The sequence below is a fragment of the Macrobrachium nipponense genome, chromosome 17, assembly GCF_015104395.2.
Source record: "Macrobrachium nipponense isolate FS-2020 chromosome 17, ASM1510439v2, whole genome shotgun sequence".
Lineage (NCBI taxonomy): Eukaryota > Metazoa > Arthropoda > Malacostraca > Decapoda > Palaemonidae > Macrobrachium > Macrobrachium nipponense.
Window position 1 is genome coordinate 29722163 of NC_087210.1, and position 10000 is coordinate 29732162.

General features: G+C 34.3%; 1 protein-coding gene across 2 annotated transcripts in view; it reads right to left on the reverse strand.

Annotated features, from left to right (window-relative positions):
* Window positions 1–10000, reverse strand: part of LOC135196155 (tubby-related protein 4-like) — a 453453-nt gene that overhangs the window by 302331 nt on the left and 141122 nt on the right. The window lies entirely within an intron of this gene.

A 10000-nucleotide genomic window follows, 5' to 3' on the forward strand; every position in this document is an offset into this window, starting at 1 on the left:
TCGACGCTCGTTAGCCATGCAAGAACCTTGTGTGGTTGTGTGGATTCGTCCTTTGGCGTCTTTTTAACCCCCTGTTGGAAGTGCATACGTACTATAGTAGATTCACATGAACTGTGCATTTGATGTCTAGACCGTCCCTTACGACGCTCCTGATTGGCTGTTGATAAGCCGGTCACAGGGCTGGAAACTCTCAGTCTCTCTCTCGAGAGTTCATACACGTAGGATGCATGTTCCGTCTCTCCTGAGGGATACGTCTTTCAACCAGGAGCGTCGTAAGGGACTGTCCTAGATATCAAATGCACGGTTGATGTGAATCTACTGTATTTTTATAGTTTTGTTTTCAAGAGGGGGGTGGGGGGACATCAGCTCTCAGCAAGGCTTCAGGGATGAGGTTGCGAGTCCCGCGTCTTGTTTTTTAATCCTTTTAGGGGCAACTACCAACAGATACCCACAAAAGGCCTGCAATCGGTTTTTATCGGAACGTGACCCATCTCCCGATCTTGGCTCAGGATTCGAACTTTGGTTCCCTGATTCGTGAACCTAAATGCTACAGATAACGTCACGAAGCTCGCACACCCAACCCTTATGTGCATTTATATAATATATATATATATATATATATATATATATATATATATATATATATATATATATATATATATATATAAAATACCCTATAGCCTTGTGCATTAATGTAGTTTTATTGATATAATTGCAGTAACGAATAATGCCTTATTTTTGTATTTAACTTAACATGAAAATACATTCGTATATTGCCGCAGCCATGTCATTAACTTCCCCGTTCTGTAAACATCCGCGTCAAAAAAAAAAAAAAATAAATAAGAATAAAAAGATGTGTAGACCTATAATCGGAGTTGTGTCGATACATTTTCACCTTAAGCTTCGATTTATTTTTTGATTGGCGTAAAGGTAATTAGTAAATATTTATGCCTTAAAACAAGTTGACCATTTGCTTACATTTGCTTTGATCTTTTCCTTGTGTTGTAAAATTTTGCTAAGACATTTTTCGACATCATTTTCTGGTTTTAGTTTTATTGCTTCTGATTTTTGCATTTTGATTTTCCTTTCCACCACTGAACTCGAAATTTGGCATTATATTTTCTTCTCATTTACAGCAGCGAACAGTGTTTTCTTATTGACTTTTCAATATCATTTTGGTTGACATATAACTAAGCGAAAGATTATATGAAAGGAAGAAAAAGAAATGAGATAAATTTAGGAGGAGGAGGAGAAGAGGAGGAGGACGTGAAGATCATGTCTTATTGATTGAGGAGATCCATGACCTGATGTCTCAGCTATGATGACAAACACCCTTGAACTGTCTTTGAGAGCTGAGGTATCTGAAATCAATCCAGCCATCTCTCTCTCTCTCTCTCTCTCTCTCTCTCTCTCTCTCTCTCTCTCTCATTATATTATTCGGATTTTACTATTTTGTTGATCACACCTGCCTTCTGACGCTCGTCAACATTTTATCATACCGACATGCCACCTTTAAGCAAGGGAGAACTAGTGATAAACAGGTCAAAAGATTATTATTTAGCTGGAATCCGGTTCTAACAAAATTTTAATGGTTTTTGTACTGTGTATAATGTTGTCTAATTTATATATTTATAAGTAAAATAGCTAATGTGTTCTTTTTTTCACACTGATATCTGTACATTAATACCAGTGGTAGATATTCAGGACACAAAATCACTTCAGGTTTGTAAAGGTTTAACGGTTAAAAGTTAGTATGAATTGTTAATATAATGCAGAGTAATGGTAATAACAACGATGTATAACTTAGAAGGGAATTTTTCTCAATCGCAGACGTTCATTGCAGGCATTACAGGAGAAACTATAAGATTTTTAAAAGCGATTTAGAGTACCACCTTTTTTTTATGTATGAGTAATTATAACCAGGTGAAATGAACGTTTGCAGAATGCTGTAGCTGCATATATAGGTCAATATCAGATGAATTATTCATTTTGTCATGGGTATTTTGATTTAAAAAATCTGCATCTCTCTACATTTCATCAGTTAAATGCTTTACAAAAGAAATATTGAGATGGCTTTGGCTCTTCGTCGGCACTCTTTCTCTCCGCCTTCAGATCATAATAACTACTGAGGCTAGAGGGCTGCAAATTGGTATGTTGATCATCCAACCTCCAATCATCAAATATACAAAACTGCAGCCTTCTAGCCTCTGTAGTGTTTATTTGATCCAAGGTAAAATTTAGCCATGATCATGCGTCTAGCACAGCTATAGGTGCCAACAACGCAGGCTACCACCTGGCCGTGAGTGAAAGTTTCATGGATGGCGGTTGAGAGTTTCATAGGCCGGGGCTGGGAGTTTCATACAGCATTATTCACTTTACAGAAAACTCGACTTCGCCGATGAAACTTCGGGTAATTTTTTTACTTATTTTGTTTGTAGAGGTAGGTCATTATTCATCCTTTAGGTAACTGAGAAGGAAGGTTTCTATCTTTATATATTCTTGAAATATATTATCTGGCATCCTCTGGTGAACATCAATAGAAAGTCGCGGGTGTGACAGTCTGGGCTGCTTATTAAGCTGCGCGATCATTGCAATACCTGATTATTGGTCTGTGTGTGATTACCTGAGCGCCTAATTGATACTACGCCTGATTATTGTGACCCTTTGATTATGATGACGTGGGATTATTGTGATGTGTTTCGTGTTTGCTCGGCGTTCGCTTCTCGCCTCTCGTGCAGGGCTGCCAATTGCGACTGGCCAAAGTAGTGGTGTGCTTCGCGGTTTTATACCAGTTCTGTATCTGGAAGTGGCAGGCAATTGGGAAGGGAATGTATTACTCAATATTTTTACTGTTGTAAAATGTATGTACATCCATGCGTTATTAGACTTCGGTGTGTCTCTACTGTCATCCGAACCTTCCCTTTGAATCTTCAGGCAGTTTGATTTTATGTCCTCTGTAAAAAATTTTTTTTTTTTTTTTTTTTTTAGGATCGTGATTTCACAGAAATAACGAAAATAGTCATTAATCGAAGACGGACAATTCTCTCAATTTAATCATTAAAAATATTTCTATTTAACCTTCCTGTCAGTGTTCAGTGACACGTCTCTTCTAAGCCCTTAAGTTAAGTATACTTTAGTTTAACCAGATCACTGAGCTAGCTAACAGCTCTCCTAGGGCTGGCTCGAAGGATTAGATGTTTTTACGTGACGAGGAACCAACTGGTTACCTAGCAAGGGGACCTACAGCTTATTGTGGGATCCGAACGACATTATATCGAGAGGTGAATTTCTAATCACCGGAAATAAACTCCTCTGATTCCACGTTGGCAGAGCGGGGAATCGAACTGGCGACTACCGAATCGGTAGGTGAGCATGCAACCCACTCGTCCAACGAGGAACTCTGGAAGGGTCTCTGTGTTCGTCTTACTCAAGGATGCTCGTCCTTCCTGTCAAGATTCTCTTGTCCTTAGAAATATTTGCGACATTGTAAAAGGAAAGAAAAAAAAACTCGTGTCTCAGATGACCAATTTTTTTTTTTATGTAAAAACATTTACAAAAAATTTTTGAATTTCAGATGAAGAAATTGTTGCAAGCTCTGACAGCAATTATTACTAATGTGAAGACTTCTTAGTCTGATGATTATTACTGTTATTGTTTGATCAAAACCAAACATTTATAGATGTACTTTTAGAGTAATTAGTCCTCATGAAGCAATAATTTGGATCAGCAGGAATATAGACTACCCGAGAAAATGCTGAGTATATGTTTTTTCTTTTTTCGAAATCACACGCTGAATTTTCGAATGTGTAAAAAAAAAAAAAACGAAAGTTTTTAAAAAAAAGTTTCTTAGCGTTTGAGAAAGTTTTGTAATTAGCTTCTCTCAGAGTAATAACTTTTCCTCTCATTATTTCGCTGCATTTAGTCCATTTTCGTGTTAACGTTCAGTTTTACATTAGATGTTTGCTAGCTCTCTGTTCCTTTTCAATTCTCTCTCTCTCTCTCTCTCTCTCTCTCTCTCTCTCTCTCTCTCTCTCTCTCTCTCTCTCTCTTCTAGTAGTCATGATGCATATCACGTTATTTTTTATTTATCATCATTACAAGTTCTGCTAATTTAGTGTTTGCGCATTGTCTGATCAACCAATTCATTCTTGAAAAGCATTCTCCATTTTTCTAGGAAATCTTGTGTGAAACATGATATTCTTTTAAACAAATGAAAAATGGGTATTTGCACGTCAGAGCCCTAGTAAAGATAAGGGCCAACAAGTTAGACGTAAGAATGCCTGAATCTATCCGTCGTAGACCTTTTTCGCTGAAGGCAAAATTCATTTTCACTAACGAAGCGAAGCCTCCAAAGTTCTGCAAAATTTAGTAGCTTTCCTTTAATTGCGATGCTGAAACAAAGGCTATGATATGTGCATCTCCATAAATGTTTATAGGGAAATGCCGGTCAGGCCGCCATGCATTTATACGAGAAGTGAAATTTTTGGGGGAGATCTTAAGAAGTTTTTCGTCATTCTGTCCTTATTCTTCCTCGCCTCTATGAAATCATTACATTGTTGATTCATGATAAAACCTTTATGCGTATCAATAAATTACTTTCACATAGAATTTTCTCATTCAGAATATTGGTAATTTATTTCTAAAAGGCTGTAAATGTAAATAATAGTAAGAAAACCGTTAACAAAAAAGTGAAGAATTCGTGTTATGTATTATGTTTAATGTTGGATGAAATAAGATTCGCAGCCAGACTGAATACCATACAAGGATATGAATTTAGAATATTTGTCCCGTGTGTTTATTTAATCATGTAAAATCGGCTAATATTATAAAGTGTGTAAAACGATTAGTCAGTTTGTTTTGCTGTTAATGAATCAGTAGAATTCAGACTGCATGCTATTATTTCTTCTTTCTTAGTTCATCTTGATCACGTACAAAACAGCCTCAAAAACGACGGCGATGTAATGCTTTGGTCACATTTACATATGTCCAACGGACGACCTTGTTGGCCGTACGTGCTCTACGAATTCTGCAGACGCCTAGCAACACGCACATCAAGAATTTGTGGTCCACAACTCAGACTTACGTCGAACGTACGTGTTACACGGGCGATGTGACGAGGTCTGGAGGCTAAAAAACGTGCGCAGAACTTGTGCAGGACCTACGGTCAACTTACGGCCAGCACAGGTTGAATGTACGGCCCGTACGTGCATCCTACTGTGCCGTAAGGACAATAAGTTGGACCTGCGTTAGTGGCCAATTGTAAATGGACCTACGTTCTAACTAAGTAGTTAACACGTAGGGAGGAAGCAGAATCTGTTGATCCTTCCATAAATCTGCTACGTCCAAACTACGTGGTCAAAAAGACGCAGGTTCGACGCATGTGTAGGGCCACGTTTTCAAAAAAATCAGCGCGCAGACTGCACGCAGCAGCACGTACGTCTAAATGTGACCATAGGATAAGAGAGTCTTAACGCAAATAGCAAATAAAATCCGTAGACACGAAAGAGTGAAGGAAAAAGCTAATTTAATTGACAAAATATAAATAAAACAAATCCTTCGGGCCAGCTTTGTGAGAGCTAATGATTAGCTCAGTGGTCTGGTAAAACCAATTTGATGACAATAGTGAAAGAGTGTATGTAGGTAGTCGAGTTTTAATGACTGCAAAACAATTTGAAATTCCATTAGGAATCACGCAGTTGTGAGGACAGCTGTTCGTCGAAAAACAGGATTCGTAAATAAAGCTCCACTTTTCACACTAGTCTTATTTTGCTTACTGTTTTAAACTAATATTTTCTGTTGCAGTGTTTGTTGCCATTTCATAGGTATTACAAATTTCTTCTTCCAGCAGTTTTGTGAAAATGTCTTATCAGAATCGATGAGGTGGCAAAATATTTTTTTCAAATATGTATATACATTTAATATTTTCATTTATTTATTTATTCATTCAAACGCCTGCACATTAAGAACCTGTTTGAATACATTTGTGTATTAGTCCATTTTCACAACCCATGAAGGAAAAGTATTCGGGACGAATGGTTAGAAGAAACGTCTTGTTTTATGTGACCCATGTTTAGTTTTGATAGTATCATCAATTGCGGTAATAGCAGTGGCAAGGACTTCTTTGTGACTCCTTTATCGGTGACAAAGTAACTAGGCCCTTCAAATGGATGAAATGGCAACGTTCTGATGCTCTGTTTAAGAATGCCTCGATTTAAGAACATATTATTCAAGAAGTTTTTTCTCTTATTTATACATGGCGAACACATTATATGTGAAAGTATGTGATCTGTCGTCGTATATTATTTAAAGCTGAAGTTATATGCGTACTTTTATGTTCTGTAGATAACCCAGAATTCAATCGTTGGCATCCATTTCTGTGTTCGAAGGAAGGGGGGTTGGGGTAGGATGGATGATATTTAATAATTCATTTCGCCACCATTTTATATATTATGAAATGAAATTGGACATCGTTGCCTCAATAATTTTTCCTCTACATTTAGGTCGGCCTACTTTCATTAGCTGCTTTTTGGAGTTATGTGACTTGATTGGGTATTGATCCGGCTTCATGGAGAACTTATCTCGTGAGTAGAGAACCTTCGTTCACTTATTTCCCCTCGAGCCCCGGACTTTTGGACTTTTCTTTCATTTTCAGATTTGGATATTTCTAACTTCACTTTCCATTTGAGTTTCAAGTTTCGAACTATACTTTTTAAGGTCTTGAACATTTATAAATTTTTATGTAGAAAGAAAGGTGTAGTCTTTTGGTGCTACATTTATGAAAGCCTTGATTTCCAAACCCAGAGGATTTAGAATATTTTTTGATGAGTTGTTCTCAACTTCTATTCATTGTCAGCTGAACGTTTGGACGACATTCCTTTTGCGTTCTGGACTTACGAACGACCTTTAGTGCAGCGACGAACGACCTTTTGCGCAGCGGAATCTTTTCTTGTAAAGCCTTGGGCTTTCAAAATAGATGTCTTTTATGCTTCTTCATCGTCACTTTAGAGATTTTTTTTTTCACCCGGACACACAATTCAGCATGATTAGAATCTGACAGTTACCGAGGAGACTAAATTTAATTTTATTTTGTATTATATATTGCCTTTTCAAGTTCTATATATGCATCAACGTAAGACATTAAAACTCCTTTTTTTTTTTTTTTTTTTTTTTTAGGTTATGGCGACCTTTAATTACTAGCGTAATAAGAAATAAATTTAGTCTCGTTTTATGTTGCCTAGAACAGGTTAATTTCAAGGCATTGCTTTTATGAGCCCTTGAGGATACTTAGGTGCTCCCGGATTTTATGGGGTCATTATAATCTTCATTCTTGATTCGCCAGCGAAGGAATGAAAGCGGCAGTTGGCGTCGTCACGTTTTAACTGGAGGCAGATTTCTTGAGATTAGGGAAGAAAAGGGTAACTTTCTCATTAAAAACATGAATATAAAAGAAACACACATGTTACCCACGATTTATATATATTTTCTATATATTCCTATTTACTACTTATTATGTATATATATATATTATATATATATATATATATATATATATATATATATATATATATATATTCACGTATATATACTATATATATATATATATATATATATATATATATATTATTATACATGAATATGTATTCATATATAAATATGTAAATATAACACACACACACACACACACACATATATATATATATATATATATATATATATATATATATATATATATATATATATATATATTATATATATATGTATATATATATATATATATATATATATATATTATATATACCCATTCATATGTCCTTGGATTCTATTTCAAAGCTTTTTTTGACGAAGTGTTTTGATCAAATTACAGAAAAAACGGGAACTGATATTTTTGTTAAGTTTTATTAACATAAAAGATAATTTGGGTGGTATTGCAGAGTAAAATGTGCAATCTATTTTCGAGTGAACCCCGATGTTACATATATCTTTGTAAATTGTAAAAAAAATAAATAAATAAAAATCGGTCGGAAAAGTAATATCAGATTTTAATTGGGTTAGTCTCTTTGATGCCTTACAATTTTCGCCTCTGTTTTTATAACTTCAAAATAAAAATTTAACAAATGAAAAACGATGTGTTTTGATTAAAAATCATGATCCAGTCACTATAGGCTCGGGATTATTCCTTCGATAGTAAAAATGATGTTGATCATTGAAGTGTGGGACAGCTTTGTTTGACTATTGATATGTACACGCAGAGGACGATGATTGGAATAAAGGTCAAGTGGAAAATAGCCCAAGAATTCACATAACATAAAAATGCCTTCTCTGAATGACATAAGCTCCGGAAATAAAAAGATATTTAAGCTTCAACTATCCACTTAGCTGCTAAGTTAACAAGTCTCGTTGAATGCTTCCACAGGCTGCATTTGAAATGTTTGTCCACTCTCTGTTTTCTGTTATCCCAATAGCTTCATTACATCAAGAATTCCTTTTTATTTCCCTTGCAAAGTTTCGCCTTTTTTGGTCTAGGGCTAAACAAATGGATTTTTGTTGTCCCACCCATTAGTCACATATGACGGAGTTATCTCTCAACGAGGCTATCCTTGCATAGATCTAACCATTTTTGATGTGATGTGTATATGCAAAGTGAGTCAAATTGCTTTATAAAATTACTAGCTGACCAACCTGGCATTGCCTGGGAAAACTCTCTCTCTCTCTCTCTCTCTCTCTCTCTCTCTCTCTCTCTCTCTCTCTCTCTCTCTCTCTCTCTCTCTCTCTCTCTTTACTGTTAAGATAATTGCTTCAGTTACATTGCCCTAAATTTTTGACATTTTAAGTGCATCACTTCTCACCCCCATTCCTATTGGGGCTGAAATTGGACTTGAAGGGTATTGGGAGTGTCTGTTCATCCCAGCTGCCACAAACACTATGGATGAGACACTGATATCCATAATTTTGGCATTTTATTTTTTCAACCCCCTCTCATCCCCCCCCCCCCCCCCTCCCTTCTTGTATCGGGGTTAAAACTTTACTGAAGAAAAAAAAAAAAAAAAAAAAAAAAAAAAAAAAAAAAAAAAGAAAAAAGAAAAAAAAAAAAAAAAAAAAAAAAAAAAAAAAAAAAAAAAAAAAAAAAAAAAAAAAAATTTAAAAAAAAAGATCAAAAAAAAAAAAAAAAAAAAAAAAAAAAAAAAAAAAAAAAAAAAAAAAAAAAAAAAAAAAAAAAAAAAATTTAAAAAAAAAAAAAAAAAAAAAAAAAAAAAAAAAAAAAAAAAAAAAAAAAAAAAAAAAAAAAAAAAAAAAAAAAAAAAAAAAAAAAAAAAAAAAAAAAAAATTAAAAAAAAAAAAAAAAAAAAAAAAAAAAAAAAAAAAAAAAAAAAAAAAAGAAAAAAAAAAATAAAAAAAAAAAAAGTCAAAAAAAAAAAAAAAGAAAAAAATAAAAAAAAAAAAAAAAAAAAAAAAAAAAAAAAAAAAAAAAAAAAAAAAAAAAAAAAAAAAAAAAAAAAAAAAAAAAAAAAAAAAAAAAAAAAAAAAAAAAAAAAAAAAAAAAAAAAAAAAAAAAAAAAAAAAAAAAAAAAAAAAAAAAAAAAAAAAAAAAAAAAAAAAAAAAAAAAAAAAAAAAAAAAAAAAACGGGCATCGGGAGTGTCACTGCTCATCTTAGCCACCTCAAAAACTGTGGTTTAGACTCTAATATCTTACATTTTCGGTCATTTTTGCATGTCACCCCCATCCCATCCCTTTATCATCCCCTTTCCTATTGGAGCTAAACTTGCACTTAAAGGGTATCAGAACATGCAGAAGCGTCACTATTCAACTCAGTGACCTCAAAAACTATGGATTAGACTCCTAATATTTGTTGTTTTTAGTTATTCTTAATCGCCCGCTTCCCACCTGTTTTCAGTTATCCTTACTCGCCCGCTTCCCACACCTTTTCACCTCTCCCTCCCTATTGGGGCTGAACTTAGACTTCAAGGACATCAGGAGTATCCCTATTAATCTCAGCGACCT